Source organism: Macaca nemestrina, chromosome 1 (assembly GCF_043159975.1).
Source record: "Macaca nemestrina isolate mMacNem1 chromosome 1, mMacNem.hap1, whole genome shotgun sequence".
In the NCBI taxonomy this organism is placed as follows: Eukaryota; Metazoa; Chordata; class Mammalia; order Primates; family Cercopithecidae; genus Macaca; species Macaca nemestrina.
In genome coordinates, this window is record NC_092125.1 from 102079015 (window position 1) to 102095948 (window position 16934).

The 16934-nt window shown below is 39.5% G+C and overlaps 1 long non-coding RNA gene across 6 annotated transcripts in view; it reads right to left on the reverse strand.

The window, feature by feature from the left end:
* Positions 1 to 1471: 1471 nt before the first annotated feature.
* The window catches only part of LOC105498088 (uncharacterized), a 68292-nt gene continuing 52829 nt past the window's right edge, over positions 1472 to 16934 (reverse strand). For 2 of the 6 annotated variants that reach the window (XR_011615857.1, XR_011615855.1), the window contains 4 exons: positions 16189 to 16401; positions 15577 to 15651; positions 13522 to 14972; positions 1474 to 1663 (listed from right to left, as the gene is read on the reverse strand). This is a non-coding gene — a long non-coding RNA (uncharacterized lncRNA). Of the gene's footprint in view, positions 1664 to 13521; positions 14973 to 15576; positions 15652 to 16188; positions 16402 to 16934 lie in introns of all 6 variants that reach the window. The other 4 variants (XR_011615858.1, XR_003021801.2, XR_011615852.1 and 1 more) reach the window with 3 other exon arrangements.

Genomic DNA, 16934 nt, shown 5'->3' on the forward strand with positions numbered 1-16934 from the left:
AACTCGTCAAAGTCATTCTCCGTCTAGCGTTGTTCTGTTGCTGGCGATGAGCTGCATTTCCTTTGGAGGGGGAGATGCGCTCTGAGTTTTTGAATTTCCAGCTTTTCTGCACTGCTTTTTCCCCATATTTTTGGTTTTATCTGCCTTTGGTCTTTGATGATGGTGACGTACTGATGGAGTTTTGGTGTGGGTCTCCTTTCTGTTTGTTAGTTTTCCTTCTAACAGTCAGGACCCTCAGCTGTAGGTCTGTTGGAGTTTGCTTGAGGTCCACTCCAGACGCTGTTTGCCTGGATATCAGCAGTGGAGGCTGCAGAAGATAGAATCTTGTTGAACAGCGAGTGTTTCTGTCTGATTCTTGCTCTGGAAGCTTCGTCTCGGGGTGTACCCCACTGTGTGAGGTGTGAGATGTTGGTCTGCACCTAGTGGGGGATGTCTCCCAGTTAGGCTACTCGGGGGTCAGGGACCCACTTGAGCAGGCAGTCTGTCCGTTCTGAGATCTCAACCTCCATGCTGGGAGATCCACTGCTCTCCTCAAAGCTATCAGACAAGGGCATTTACCTCTGCCGAGGTTTCTTCTGCTTTTTGTTTAGCTATGCCCTGTCCCCATAGGAGGAGTCTGCAGAGGCAGGCTAGCCTCCTTGAGCTGCAGAGGGCTTCACCCAATTTGAGCTTCCTGGTGGCTTTGCTTACCCAGTTAAGCCTCAGCAATGGCAGGTGCCCCTCCGCCAGCCTCGCTGCCACCTTGCAGTTAGATCTCAGACTGCTGTGCTAGCAATGAGGGAGGTTCCGTGCGTGTGGGACCCTCTGGGCCAGGTGTGGGATATAATCTCCTGGTGTGCCATTTGCTAAGACCCTTGGTAAAGTGCAGTATTAGGGTGGGAGTTACCCGATTTTCCAGGAGTTGTCTGTCTCAGTTTCCCTTGGCTAGGAAAAGGGATTCCCTTCGCCCTTGTGCTTCCCAGGTGAGGCAATGCCTCACCCTGCTTCAGCTCTTGCTGGTTGGGCTGCACCAGCTGACCAGCACTGATTGTCCAGCACTCCCCCGTGAGATGAACCCAGTACCTCAGTTGAAAATGCAGAAATCACCCATCTTCTGTGTCACTCATGCTGGGAGCTGGAGGCTGGAGCTGTTCCTATTCGGCCATCTTGGGTGCCCCCACCTTCTGTTTTTACTTGAATCTTTGTTTAGCAGAAACTGGGGGAATATTTCTTTTCTTTTCAGAGAAACAACATGGTATGATAGAAAAATCTTGAAACTGATGTGTCAGACATGCCCCTAGTATAACTTGTTGAGTAAATAGGTCATTTTAAAAATGTAAATTTTCTGAGACTACTCCAAAATCAGAGCCAAATCTATCTAGGAAGCTTCTAGGCTTCATGCATTCTGTATCCCATTACCATGTTTTTATCCATGTTTTACTTTCTTCTCATATTTAGCAGCATCTTAAGCCTCTTTATTTTCTGTTTCTTCATGGTCACCCTTAATGCCAATGGAATGTAAGCTTCATGAGAACAGAACTGCATCCATCTTGGTCTTCACAACATCCCTGTGCCTACTCAGTGTTTTGAATGCAGTAGGTCCTCAGTCAACATTTGTAATTTAGTGGACAGATGATATGACAAGATGATGAGAGGAGATTTTTAAAAATCATCTAGCAAAGCCCTAGAGGAAAAACAACAAAGCTATTTTAGAAATGCCAAATTGAAGCAGTAAGAATACAATGGATACCTGTGAAAATGGTTAATTGAATGTAGAACCAATCTGAGAAAACAATACAGAATGCAAAGTAGAAAGACACAGAAATAAGGGCAAACATTATAATACGGAAATCAGACAATGGAGCCCCCCAATTATCCAGTTATGTCGATAATTAAAATGGAGACCCTCAGAAAATTGAACCAAAGAGTAAAATGAAACTCAAAGATGTAGTAGAAGTAAAGAAAACTTGAACATGTAGATCAGAACATATATGTTGATGAGGTTATTGACCTTTGAGGTTAAAAATTTATGTATGTGTTTATGATCACGGGGAAAAAAGCCATCATCTCAGAAAGAAAAATATCGAATTAGTCTTAGACTTTGCAGAGCACTCAGTGCCAAAAAGAGAAGAGTGATGACCAGACTTGGACCTCTGAGGGAGGAATAATAACTGAAAATTTTATATCAAATCCAAAAGGCATTGTCAAAAATACAGGGATTCGGAAACTGAGACTGCACTAAGCTTTTTTGAGAAACCATCTGATGACAAAATCCAGCCCAACAAGATGTAAATGAAGATAAAGGACTCATAATGAGGAAACTGCACTATGACTGGTTCTCAACCCTGGCTGCACATTAGACTCGTCAAAGACCTTTGTAAAAGACACATTACTAAGCCCCTCTCCAGACTAATTCAATTCAGAATCTCACAGATGGGGCCACAGAATCAATACTTTTTGACTCAACCTCAGGTGAGAATGTTGTGTATTGACCACTGATTTAGATATAGAAACAAAGGCTAATCAACTGTGAGAATTATGGTCACAGAATAGAAAGTAACTATTATAAACACTGGAAATGTGAAAAAAAAAATGTAACAAAGAAATATCAGTTGGTCAGAGGAAGGAGAGGAAGTAAAGGAACAATCATTTTCTCATGATTATTACTATTTCAGAGTAAATTGTGAATTATTTCACAATTCAAAAAGAATGCACAGGTTTTTGTTTGTTTGTTTGTTTTCTTTTTTTTTTATACTTTAAGTTCTAGGGTACATGTGCATAACGTGCAGGTTTGTTACATATGTATACTTGTGCCATGTTGCTGTGCTGCACCCATCAACTCGTCAGCACCTATCAACTCGTCATTTACATCAGGTATAACTCCCAGTGCAATCCCTACCCCTCCTCACTCCCCATGATAGGCCCCGGTGTGTGATGTTCCCCTTCCCAAGTCCAGGTGATCTCATTGTTCAATTCCCACCTATGAGTGAGAACATGCGGTGTTTGGTTTTCTGTTTTTGTGATAGTTTGCTAAGAATGCTGGTTTCCAGCTGCATCCATGTCCCTACAAAGGACACAAACTCATCCTTTTTTATGGCTGCATAGTATTCCATGGTGTATATGTGCCACATTTTCTTAATCCAGTCTGCCACTAGTGGACACATGGGTTGATTCCAAGCCTTTGCTATTGTGAATAGTGCCACAATAAACATATGTGTGCATGTGTCTTTATAGCAGCATGATTTATAATCCTTTGGGTATATACCCAGTAATGGGATGGCTGGGTCATATGGTACATCTAGTTCTAGATCCTTGAGGAATCGCCATACTGTTTTCCATAATGGTTGAACTAGTTTACAATCCCACCAACAGTGTAAAAGTGTTCCTATTTCTCTACATCCTCTCCAGCACCTGTTGCTTCCTGACTTTTTAATGATTGCCATTCTAACTGGTGTGAGATGGTATCTCATTGTGGTTTTGATTTGCATTTCTCTGATGGCCAGCGATGATGAGCATTTTTTCATGTGTCTGTTGGCTGTATGAATGTCTTCTTTTGAGAAATGTCTGTTCATATCCTTTGCCCACTTTTTGATGGGGTTGTTTCTTTTTTTCTTGTAAATTTGCTTGAGTTCTTTGTAGGTTCTGGATATTAGCCCTTTGTCAGACGGGTAGATTGCAAAAATGTTCTCCCATTCTGTAGGTAGCCTGTTCACTCTGATGGTAGTTTCTTTTGCTGTGCAGAAACTCTTTAGTTTAATTAGATCCCATTTGTCAATTTTGGCTTTTATTGCCATTGCTTTTGGTGTTTTAGACATGAAGTCCTTACCCATGCCTATGTCCTGAATGGTACTACCTAGGTTTTCTTCTAGGGTTTTTATGGTATTAGGTCTAACATTTAAGTCTCTAATCCATCTTGAATTAATTTTCGTATAAGGAGTAAGGAAAGGATCCAGTTTCAGCTTTCTACTTATGGCTAGCCAATTTTCCCAGCACCATTTATTAAATAGGGAATCCTTTCCCCATTTCTTGTTTCTCTCAGGTTTGTCAAAGATCAGATGGCTGTAGATGTGTGGTATTATTTCTGAGGGCTCTGTTCTGTTCCATTGGTCTATATCTCTGTTTTGGTACCAGTACCATGCTGTTTTGGTTACTGTAGCCTTGTAGTATAGTTTGAAGTCAGGTAGCATAATGCCTCCAGCTTTGTTCTTTTGACTTAGGATTGTCTTGGCAATGCGGGCTCTTTTTTGGTTCCATATGAACTTTAAAGCAGTTTTTTCCAATTCTTTGAAGAAACTCATTGGTAGCTTGATGGGGATGGCATTGAATCTATAAATAACCTTGGGCAGTATGACCATTTTCATGATATTGATTCTTCCTATCCATGAGCATGGTATGTTCTTCCATTTGTTTGTGTCCTCTTTTATTTCACTGAGCAGTGGTTTATAGTTCTCCTTGAAGTGGTCCTTTACATCCCTTGTAAGTTGGATTCCTAGGTATTTTATTCTCTTTGAAGCAATTATGAATGTAAGTTCATTCATGATTTGGCTCTCTGTTTGTCTGTTACTGGTGTATAAGAATGCTTGTGATTTTTGCACATTAATTTTGTATCCTGAGACTTTGCTGAAGTTGCCTATCAGCTTAAGGAGATTTTGGGCTGAGACAATGGGGTTTTCTAAATATACAATCATGTCATCTGCAAAGAGGGACAATTTGACTTCTTCTTTTCCTAACTGAATACCCTTGATTTCTTTCTCTTGCCTGATTGTCCTAGCCAGAACTTCCAACACTACGTTGAATAGGAGTGATGAGAGAGGGCATCCCTGTCTTGTGCCAGTTTTCAAAGGGAATGCTTCCAGTTTTTGCCCATTCAGTAAGATATTGGCTGTGGTTTTGTCATAAATAGCTCTTATTATTTTGAGGTACGTTCCATCAATACCGAATTTATTGAGAGTTTTTAGCATGAAGGGCTGTTGAATTTTGTCAAAGGCCTTTTCTGCATCTATTGAGATAATCATGTGGTTTTTGTCTTTGGTTCTGTTTATATGCTGGATTATGTTTATTGATTTGCGAATGTTGAACCAGCCTTGCATCCCAGGGATGAAGCCCACTTGATCATGGTGGATAAGCTTTTTGATGTGCTGCTGAATCCAGTTTGCCAGTATTTTATTGAGGATTTTTGCATCGATGTTCATCAGGGATATTGGTCTAAAATTCTCGTTTTTTGTTGTGTCTCTGCCAGGCTTTGGTATCAGGATGATGTTGGCCTCATAAAATGAGTTAGGGAGGATTCCCTCTTTTTCTATTGATTGGAATAGTTTCAGAAGGAAAGATACCAGCTCTTCCTTGTACCTCTGGTAGAATTCAGCTATAAATCCATCTGGTCCTGGACTTTTTTTGGTTCATAGGCTATTAACTATTGCCTCAATTTCAGAGCCTGCTATTGGTCTATTCAGGGAATCAACTTCTTCCTGGTTTAGTCTTGGAAGAGTGTAAGTGTCCCAGAAATTATCCATAAGAATGGACAGTTTTAAAATATTAGTGACAGATTTCAAAATGTTCATTTTGTAAATCATTTCTGAATACTTTGGCAACAGTAACTCATCATTAATGGTTTATACTTCACTAAAATTCCATGAAAAACCAACTAGTAGCCTGTAGGATCACACAGGATAGAACATGTGAATTCTTTGGGTCAAGCAACCATAGATGTTATAACTGACAAAAAATAAATTATAAAAACAAACCTGTACATTGATATGACCATAAATGATCAGGGAAAGAAGAAACAGAAAGTCTTGTACCCCATTATTACCAGTGTAAATTGGTTCAACCTTTTTTTCTTAATTGACACATTGTAATTGTATATATTTATAGAAGTGATGTTTTGATACATATACATGGTGTATAATGATGAAATTAGGATATTTACTGTACCCATCATCTCACACATTTATCATTTCTTTGGGATAAAAACAGGATAAAAACATTCAAAAGCCTCTCTTCTAGCTCTTTTGTAATATACTATACCTGACTGTTAACCATCATCTCCCTACTGTCCAATAGAACAGAATTTATTCCTCCTAATTATAACTCTGTACCCATTGACCAACTTCTGCCTATCCTACTTCCTCTCCCCTCCCCAGTGTCTGATAACCACTGTTCTACTCTCTGCTTCTATAGTATCAACTTTGGGTTTTTTAGATTTCAAATATGGGTGAAATCATACAGTATCAGTCTTTCTGTGCATGCCTAATCTCATTAATTATTACCTCCTCCAGGTCTTTTCATATTGCTGCAAATCACAGGATTTCATTATTTTTTATGGCTGAATACTATTCCACTCTGTATATATACCACATTTTATTTATCCATTCGTCTGTTGGTGGACACTTAGATTGCTTGTATATCTTGGCTATTGTGAATAGTGCTGCAATAAACTTGAGAGTGCAGATATCTCTTCAACATAGCAACTTTATTTCCTTTGAATATCCACACAGCGGTGAAATTGCTGGATAATATGGTAGCCCTATTTTTATTTTCTTGAGAAACTTCCATGCTGTTTCTTGTAGTGGCTGTACTAACTTACAATGACACCAGCAGTGTAAGGATTCCATCCTCTCCACATTCTCATCAACACTTGCTTTCTTTTGACATTTTGATAACAATCATTCTAACTGGAATGAGGTGGTACCTCATTGGAGTTTTGATTTGTATTTCCCCAATAATTAGTGATATTGAGCATGTTTTTTCATGTACCTGTTTTCCATTTTTATGCCTTCTTCGGAGAAATGTCTGTTAAAGTCTTTTGCCCGTTTTTTAATCAGTTTCTTTGTTTTATTGCTGTTGAGTTATTTAAGTTCTTTATATGTTCTGGATATTAACACCTGGTCAGATGTACACTTCGCAAATATTTTCTCCCATTCTGTAAGTTGTTTCTTCACTCTGTTCATTGTTTCTTTTGCTGTGCAAATTCTTTTCAGCTTGATATAATCCCACTTGTCTCATGTTTGCTTTGTTGCCTTACTTTTGAATTTTAAAAGGTCCAATCTTTTAGAAGAACAATTTGACATTATATGTTATTACTTAAAATGTTTGTATACTTCATCCCAGAAATTCCATGTCTAAGAATTTCTCCTAAGAAATGCATGTGTAAATATGCAATAATATATCTACAGAATTATTTAATGCAGCATTAGTTGACATTTAAGAAACAACAACATCCCAAACATCCATTAATGGGAAAATGCTTGAATGTGTTATAGCGTATCTATGCAATGGAATACTTTGTCATTGCTAAGAATAATCAGGTAATATTTATCCAAAATTATCAAGTTGTAAATTTAAGACTTGTACTTTATTGTGTGTAAATTATGCCTTAATATGAGTTTTACAAGTTAGTGATGTCGATCTTTAAGTAATACCACAGAAAGATGCCCATAATATATTGCTTAGGGGAAAAAGCAGGTTGTAGCCAGTATGTTATTGTGATCCCATGCACGTGTGTGCTCTTAATGTATTTATTTATGTGTCCACATGAGTATACTTATACATAGAAAATATCAAGAAAGTATCACCAAATACTGAACAAAGATAATTTCTGAAAAATAAAGAAAATGGTAAAACTTTTTATTTTTACTTAGGTAATTCTGTAAAGTTTGATTTTATTAAATGAAGATCTGGGTTTTCATTTTTTAAAACATTTCTGTTGTTTTGGGGAATAAGTGGTGTTTAGTTACATAAGTAAGTTTGCTTCAGACCTTTCATGAGTGGACAATTTTATTTCACACTGTGGTAAGACAGGGAGAGAGTAAAAAGTTCACAATACAACCAGACAGGGAATGGGATTAGCTGCTTAAGTTTACATATTAAAATGATGAAAATTTAAACTATCTGTATAAAACTCATTGAGCCCAAGGGACACTGACTTCAAGCAGTGTATCTAGAAGGAAATAATTATCATAAATATCAACTAAAGTTTGCATGAATGAACCGTGTGAACACTGTAGTTTCTACTGAGGGCATTAATGTCTCTAAACTCATGGTTCCTTCAATTTGAGTCACATACCCGGAGCAGTTTATTAATCATGCAGATACTCAGGACCTACCCTATATTTACTGAGTAAAATGCTAGAAGAGTAGGGCCCAAGAATTTGTATTTTTGCAAGCTGCTTTAGTAAAAGAGTATTTGAAGAGTAATTTATTTGAAGGTTCCTGAATCTATGTGTAGTTTTAAGCCATATTATTTGTTTGCAATAAATAAGTAGCAGGAGTTTTATTTTCTATTTAGAGAAAGAAAGAGACAGAGAGAGAGAGAGAGAGATAATGGAGAAGTAGAGAGAGAATGACAGATAATGGAAGAGACATTTCCTTTTTTGCCCTAAAACCACCTGTTTTGAAATTGAAACCACGTCATCCTAAAGTCCTTTAATTTAGTGAAAAAAGAAGCAGTGTGGTAGCAAGGAACAAATAAAATGCTTATGCTCTTTGACTTAACAATCTCTCTCTTAAGATTCTGCCTTCTGAAACGATCATAGATGTACATTCCTGAAAATTGCAGACCCTAAATTGTCAAGAATAAGACTCATTAAATAAATCATGTTTCAGCCATTTAGGGAACATTTTGTGGCCACTGAAAGTCAGATTCAGGAATGATATTAATAACATAGAAAAGTTTTCATAATATACTAATAGAAAAACAAGTTATCAAGTCTATAATTATAATTCCTATTCCATAAAAAATACACATAGACTGTCAAGTATATGAAGATGGAAAAGAAAACTGGAAAAACATATGCCAAAATGTGACTGGTGAGACATTAGGTAATTTTTACCTTTCAACTTTTTGCTTTTGAACTTTTCTCAAAGCTCATGTGTTTAAACAGAAAAAAAGAAATTATAATTACTGTAATAACCCTTTTTCCCAACCCATTTTTTTGAAATACAGTCTATTTGGAAAAACAATGAGAGGAAAAGGGAAATGATGAGATGAACCAAATAGCTGCTGTTGTGTTTCTCAGAGCTTCGCTGATCCTGCAAGCTCCACTTTCTGTGTTTGAAGGAGACTTCGTGGTTCTGAGGTGCCGGGCAAAGGCGGAAGTAGCACTGAGTACTGTGGACAAGAATGGTAACGTCCTGGCATTCCTTAAAAAATCTCTGACTTCCGTATTCATCATGCAAGTCTCAAGGACAATGGTGCATATCACTGTACTGGATTTAACGGAAGTAATTTCTGTGTTTCTTCCAACATAGTCAAAATCCAAGTCCAAGGTAAAGCCTTGATTATTTTGTGAAGTGAGTTGGTCAAATGGAGACTCCCTGGGGACATAGAGGTAGAACAGGAGGAAAAGGGTGGGCTGGAATACCATTAAACCTCGGGGTATATTCCTGCAAGGACCAAAAGAAGTACAGTAGTGTTTTGGGCTGAAGGAAGTCAGGGATCGATGGCATCCATTTCTTTGCCTGCTTTTGGATGTGCTGCTGCTTGAAGTGTGTTTTTCTCCAGAGCACATCTCAGCCTCATTGCTCTGGGACTATTGTGATTCTTCTCTCTAGAGCTGTTTTCACATCCAGTGTTGAGAGTCAGCTCCTCCCAGCCCATCAACCCATCAGACAGAGCCCAGTGACCCTGAGCTGTGAGACCCAGCTCTCTCTAGAGAGGTCAGATGTCCAGCTCCAGTTCTGCTTCTTCAGAGATGGCCAGACCCTGGCATCACGCTGGAGTAGCTCCCCGAAGTTCCAGATCAGCGCCATGTGGAGTGAAGTTTTAGGGTCCTTCTGGTGCGAGATAGATACTATGGCTCACACGGTCGGAAAACTGAACCTGAGATCCCAAATATGTGTGCAGAGTAAATGTTTGTAAAGGGGATATTGGAGACAGAAAGAGGAGGGTAGAGTAGGGACATTGCTTACACCTTAGTTCCTTTTTTCCTCTAAGTGGGCAGCAGGGGTCTATTCCAGACAGATTCTAGTGCTATCTTGAGTTCTGCTTTCTGCTAGTGCATTAAGAGTGGAATGATTATCAACAGACTCCAAAAAATATCAAAACTTCTGGATCTTTGCTAAATCTCTCCAAATTTGCCCTTTCATATTGCAAAATTATCAGATATTTATTGGGTGTCCATAATTGTGCTATAGTGGCTGTGGAGGACACAGATGATATATGAAGCTTTATCCCTACAGGCAGGAAACAACTTGCATTATAGTTGGAAAAGAAAGAGAGTACTCTATAATATTCATTAAAATTTGCTTTGTGCGCTACTAGTAGTGATTGTCAACGTTTATAAATGTTCCATTTGTACCTGAAAATAAAATCCTTCCTTTAATTATTGAGTGTTAGGTTTGGTACTTACCTATTAAATCAAATTAGAATTTTTCTCCTTATATATTTTTATCTGTATTTTCCAATTACTGAGATTCCTGTTAAGATCTCTTACTGTGAAAATAGATTTGTTTTTCAGTTCTTGCAGTTCTGTCAATTTTGTGTTATATATTATAAGGCTATGTTATTGAAAGTGTTGTTACGCATTGCTGGTAGATGAAGAATTATTGTATGACCCACACTATGGTCTAAATATATGTGTTCTCTCCAAATTCATACATTGAAACTCAACTCCTAAGATGATGGTAATAGAAGGTAGGATCTTTGGGAGGTGATTAGGTCATGCAGAGATCTCATGAATGGGGTTAGTGCCCTTATAAAAGATACACTAAAGAGCTAGTTACCCCCTTCACCATATAAGGACATAGTGAGAAAGTACCATCTATGAAACAGAAAGCAAGTCCTCACCAGACACTGAATCTGTGGGTGCTTTGATCTTAGACTTCCCAGCCTCCAGCTGTGAAAAATAAATTTTTGTTGTTTATAAGCCACCCAGTCTATGGTATTTTATTATTCCAGCCCAAATGAACTCAGACAATCTCCTTTCACTCTATCATGTCTCTTATAAACACTAGCTGAATTTACCTTTCTCTCAAATCTCTTCATTTCTGGTGTCTAATTGGTGAGGTTTTTCCCATTTAAGGTATTGTGACTGCTGATGTATATGGAATTATTTCTATCACCTATTATTTCCTTCTATTTGTTGTGTTTTACCTATTTTCTTTTCTACTTTCCTTCATGTAATTAAGTTGAAATCTTTATTCTATTTTTTCTCTACTTTTTTGGAATTTATACACTGTATTTCCATTCATGTAGAGATTTGACCTGAAATTTTCATATGTATCTCTAACACAAAGCCTATATAAATATCTCTTCATATCCACTTCCTAAAAATTAAAGGACTTTGAAGTACTTTCAAACTTCTCATCTTCTTCTTGTCTCATTCAATATTATTATTTTTCTGTATTTCCACTACCACAATTATAAATTATTATTTTTTATGAAATCAGTGTTCAGATTTATTCCCTGTTTGCCAATTTCTCTGCACACTATTTCTTGTCCCTTTTCAAACTTTCCTTCTAGGACCATTTTTCTTCATCATGAAGCTCTTTAGTGCTTGTCTAATGGTGGTGTGCATTCCCAGTTTTATTTTGCCTGGAAATCTCTTTAGTTTATCCTTGTTGAGTAATAGTTCCACTGAATAGATAATTCAAAGATTAATTGAATTGAATGTATAATGTTTGATGACATTATACATTATATAATCCTGCTGTATTGTAGTTTTCCTTTCATTCTTTTGTAGATAATCTGTCTTTTCTACCTCTGTTTATTGTACAATTTTATCTTTGTCTATAGTGTGTAATATATTTATTCAGCTGACCCAATCATAGGCAAAACCAGTGCCAAATGAAGATCTGAGTTAGACCAATCAATAAATTTAAAAAGTGGAAAATTAATAATATAACATTTATAATACAATCAATGCTTCCAAGAAAACAAGGTGTATAAGAAATGACTAAAGACCCCTGGGAAAAGTGAGGAGCTCAGGTCTAGAGAAGGTGTCTGGGGTTAACCAAGCCTTCTGCTTCCATCACTGGGGATAGAGCATCTCCCGCCCCAGTGGTTCCTGAAGGCACCTGATTCCACTGTGACCCTTAGTGAGATATTCTCAGTCAATGGAGGTCCACTTCTGACACGCACAGGCTCCCAAGTTGTGACTCCCTGGATTTACTTCCCTACTAAGGAAGTTTGAAATATTATCTGAATATATAGATATATATTTACCATCAATACTTTTTAATATTTGCTAATGTCTTTTACCTGTTTCTTTGCTTAAGATTCTTCCTTCTCATTCCCTCCTGCCTGTTTTTTCTTCAAAATATTTTGTTTTGTATTACAGGCTTGACTTCTCCCTTTAGCTCTTTCTAGAGTTTAAGCATAGTTTTCTGAAGCTCTGTTGCAAATTTCTCTGTTAACTGTGGTTCCCAGACTGAGACTTCTGGTTAGTGGCCTTTGCTAACTCTCTGTCAGAAGCTTGTGCATTTCCTAACATGTTGGTAATTTTTTACTGTTATCATATCTTCAGCAGTGATTGTTCTTTACAAGAGCCTACACTATGCCCTGAGCTGAGGAAGTCTCCTCTTGGTTTTATTGTTTCCCCTGCTGGGGTCCTATAGGTTTCATCTATTTTTAAGGTAGCTTCTGGGGTCAAAGTTCTAGCACAAAGTGAAAACTGATGTCCACACTCATTCACTGTGCAGGATTGGATTCCAATTTCTCACAGATTCCATCTTTAAGACAGGACAGGTGGCATTCCCCAACCTGGTTTCCCAAACAAGAAGACAGACTCGTTCTCCCACCCCAACCCCTCATCTGGCTTTGTGCAGCTTCACTACAAGCACAAACACAGCCTAGACTTCATTCTCATGTAGGGATATCAAACATGGGCCTCTAAGGTCTGCTTCTGGTTCTGATAACTTCTTGGGTCTCCAGAACTTCAAATCCCACTCACCCCCTTAGCATTGAGTTCCTTCTTGTTTCTGTACCTGGAGTTTTCCTGAACCTAAGTTACATAATTAAAATATTTTTGTTATGTTTTTATCAAGCACTATTGTGTGGTCAGAGTGTTAGGAGGGGCTTACTGAGTCAGTTCAAGTGCCTTCTTCTCTGGAAGTTTCCGAAGTATCTTTTCCATTTCTGTAATTCTTGTTGCCCACAAACATCCAACATTTGGGATGTAGGCAGCCATTACTTCAGGCAGAGATTAGACCCTACTGAGAACGCAGAACTCAGTGTTCACCTTTTGACTGCCAAAATGGGCAAGAACTAAATTTTACCGATAGAAAAAAAAATAGATTTGTGTGTTCCAAACCAAAGATTGTAGATTCAGAGGATAGAGTTCTTCCAAGTCACAAACTAAAACAATGCCAGGTAAGATATGTAATTTTCCACCATCTATATATAACATTCTGGATCTAAGTAAGCATTGAAGAAATGCCTAAAGTTGAGACTCTGATTATGACTTAGAAGGAACTTGATATCACCATTTCCTAGGGCTCAACAGAGGGGGCTGTGGGGCAGAAGGGAACAGAGCAGGCCAGGTGATAGGACCTCCAGATAGGCTGACAAGAAAAACAAAGGCAGGGGGATTAGGTCTCACTTACCTTTGACAAGGGAGGGCAGGGCCTCCTCCCAGGGGGCCCTGTTGAGCAGAAATTGGGGCATGGTATGTTTCAGAAGAACAAAGTCCTCTAGAAGTGCTACAATTTCTCCTCAGCCTGTGCATGATGCTGGGAGATTCTGAAGTTCTCTTGGGCCTCTATAGAGAAATGAATTACTGAGAGAGGTCGTGGGCCAGAAGATGCCTAAGCTAAAATAAGGAAGGTCAGAGTGCATGGACTTCATTACAGAGGCCGTGGCAGGAACCACAGGCGTCAGCAGCACCTGCCCACCCCAGTCCCTGCCAAGCAGGACCAGTCCCATCAGCAGCAGATGTGGAGAGTGATACCCAAAGACCAGGACAAAATTCCCTGTAAACACCTACAAAGGTGACAGAATAGCCAAAAAATGGACTTCCTTCCCCCAACTCCATGGGGACAGGCAGGGAGAAGCGGTAAAGAGGATGGAGATGAAAGAGACGGGAAAGGCCTTCCTGAGTAGTTCTACGTGGCCATCAGTTGGTTCTCTGGGCTTGACAGTGTCCAGGTGAATTATTTCTCCCCCAGGGCATTTTCACAGCTTCTCTGGATAGATGGCCTTTTTCACCCATGCTGAGAATCTGTATCCTACTTTGTCATTCACAACACACTCTCAGGGTGACCACTGATGACTCTCTCTTTGACCCCCGTTTCCTGGCTGCTCCGTTTCCATACAGACTCTCCCTACTAGGGTTCTATTTTCAAGTGACCCTCTTGAACAATTCTTTTAAGATCCCATGTCCAGCAGATGAAAAGCAGGTTCACTTGACTCCTCAATGGGGAAGCAGTTTCCCCACTGGTGGTCCTGACTCTGCGGCCATAGGCTGTTTCAGCAGCATCTCCCACCTGAGTTTCTCAGATGTGAGTCAGGCACCTGTCCAGTGCATCCCCAAGCTGCAGGGGACACACGTTGAGCTCTCCAAATGGTCTCATTGATGTCCCTCTCACCAGGATTGAGGTGAAGGGTAGGTACTCATGGGGTATGGAGGGAACTCACAGCATAGCTCTTTCCAAAGAACTTTTCTTCCCATGATCTCCAAATCCTAAGTTTTTATGCCTTCAATATAAATGAGAGCATAAGAGTCTCAAACCCAGTTTTCAGAACTAGCTTTGCAAATTCTTCAGTGGAAGGCATTTTCCCAAGAGGTTTTATTGTACCCTGCACGTTCTCTGGGGATTGTAAAGGGTCTGATGAGGCATTTGAAGAGCAATGAATGTGGACTCAGCTGCATCTAGTACAGGCAGGGGACACACAACTGGTGGAGGAAGCTGCGAGACTTTGGCTGATACACCTTCTCTAAATCTGGGGTTCTGTACCACTTTCTCAGGATATGACTTTGGGCAAACTATTTTACTTCTTCGAATCCTGGTTTCTTTGGCTGTGAAATATCTTGCCTGCTCAGCAAGGTGCTCTGAAACTAAATTAGATAATCAATGAAGAACATGCCTCAGAATAAAAATAATTATTATTTTATTCCCTCCTTCCCCAGAGTCTGTGCCCCTCCCCCAGATCCTGGCTCAGTCATCATCCATTATACCAGGCTAGTGCTACGTCACCATGGAGTGTAGGGTTCCAGGGACCACAGAGGACCTGAATGTGACCTGAGAGAGCCAGGGCCTCCCCAGGGAGCTAGAGCAGAGAGGGACACTAGGACCAGTCCCCCAACCCATGGACTCTGGCAGTGAGCCTGCTCCCAAGCCAGTGCAATGCCAGCCTCACTTGTGTGGTCAGCAATTATGTGGACCAGAAAACTGCCACCAAAAACCTTGGGGAACTATGTTGGGCTCAAAAAAGTGCCAAGGAAGGTGAGTATGCTCAGCTCAGAAGACATTTCTTTTCCTGGAGATTGGGGTAAGGGGAGTTGTGCTGACCATCCCATGCCAACCTTGCCACCTCTGGACAATAAATGCCAGCTGAGAAGACTCACCAATAGTAAAAATTTGCATATGCCCCAGGAAACTATCCGAGGAAGGGATGGAATCAGAGGTTTTGGGAAAAGAATAGCTATACTATGCACTTACCTCTGCTCTACTCTGAATCCTACTTGAACAGCCACTGAGTGTGTGAGGAGTCACATTTGTAGCAAGTGATTTCAACTGGGAAACATGAAGAAGTTAGAGAAAGGCAAGTTTTAACTCATAATATTAGAGAAGAGCTTTCTATGGTCAGAGTCATACAAAAATGGAATGGAAGACTTAGGACACACTGAGGCCCCTGTCATTGGTGGGGCATAAGCACAGCCATAGCCACTTGATAGGGGTATTATAAGGGCAGACAGGGGCAGGACTTTATGGTAAGGTGTTATAAGTGCATGAGGGGAGCAGGACTTTATGGTAAGTTTCCTTCCAGAATCTAGAGTTACCTAGATTCTAGGTAACTGTCTTTGACAAAAATCACATAGGCTTATTCCCAGCCACAAACCACCAGGTGGAGCAGAGTGCCTGACACTGAGCTAGTCCTCTGCAGGAAGCATGGCAGCCCCAGGACCCAGTCACCCAGTCACCTCTCTCTCCCTGCTCTGTTTCTGACCCAGTAGGGACTGGAACTTCACTCTTATTCCCATTACCATGGACGATGCTTGCAAAAAGCCTTGTGCTCCTTGGGCTCCTTGGGAAGCTGGGAGTGGAACTCACCAGGAAAAAAATTCCAGCAGAAGGGAAGTAAGAACTACCCAAGCAGCCTTGACAACTGGGTGGGACTTTATTCCTTGTTCACCAAGTTTTCTGAACCATAAATGAAAGCTTTCTATCTTCTGCCAAGATGTACATTGTATTTGTTATTACAAAAATGGTCTGTTCATTACAAGTTTGAGTGAATCCACTGTCAGTAGGATTTGGTCCTTAAGCCTTTGAGAGAGAAAAGATGAATATAAAGTTTTAAAGTATTTCCTGTGTTGGTTTTTTGAGTTTTATACACACATGTAAACCAATTTAAGTAATTTATGTTTTCCAGAAATTGTACATTTAGTGAATATTTTACATTAAATAGATGTTAATTATATATTATATCTCTTAGAGTTTTTTCTTGTTGTTGTTTGGCTATTTCATATGTGACAGCAGCTTGGTCAAAGGCTAAGTGATAAATTTGATGAAGATTCTAACCTTGAGAGCTACAGAATCCCATTCACCAGTTCACAATTTTTCTCATTGGATCTGTTTACCAAAGCAGTTTGGTGATTCAGCAGTTACTATGTGGTATGTGGTATATTGAGGGATGTCCTCTTCCTCTACTCCATTTACTAAGAATTTGGAAGTAAGGGAAATAAGGCTGTGCGGTTTTGTTTGTCTGTGTTTTAGCAGTTAAATGTAATTCTGTGTACCTAGCTCACAGGAGAGGTATAGAAATTCTATAAGGGTAAGACTTAATCTCTTAAGGGTAA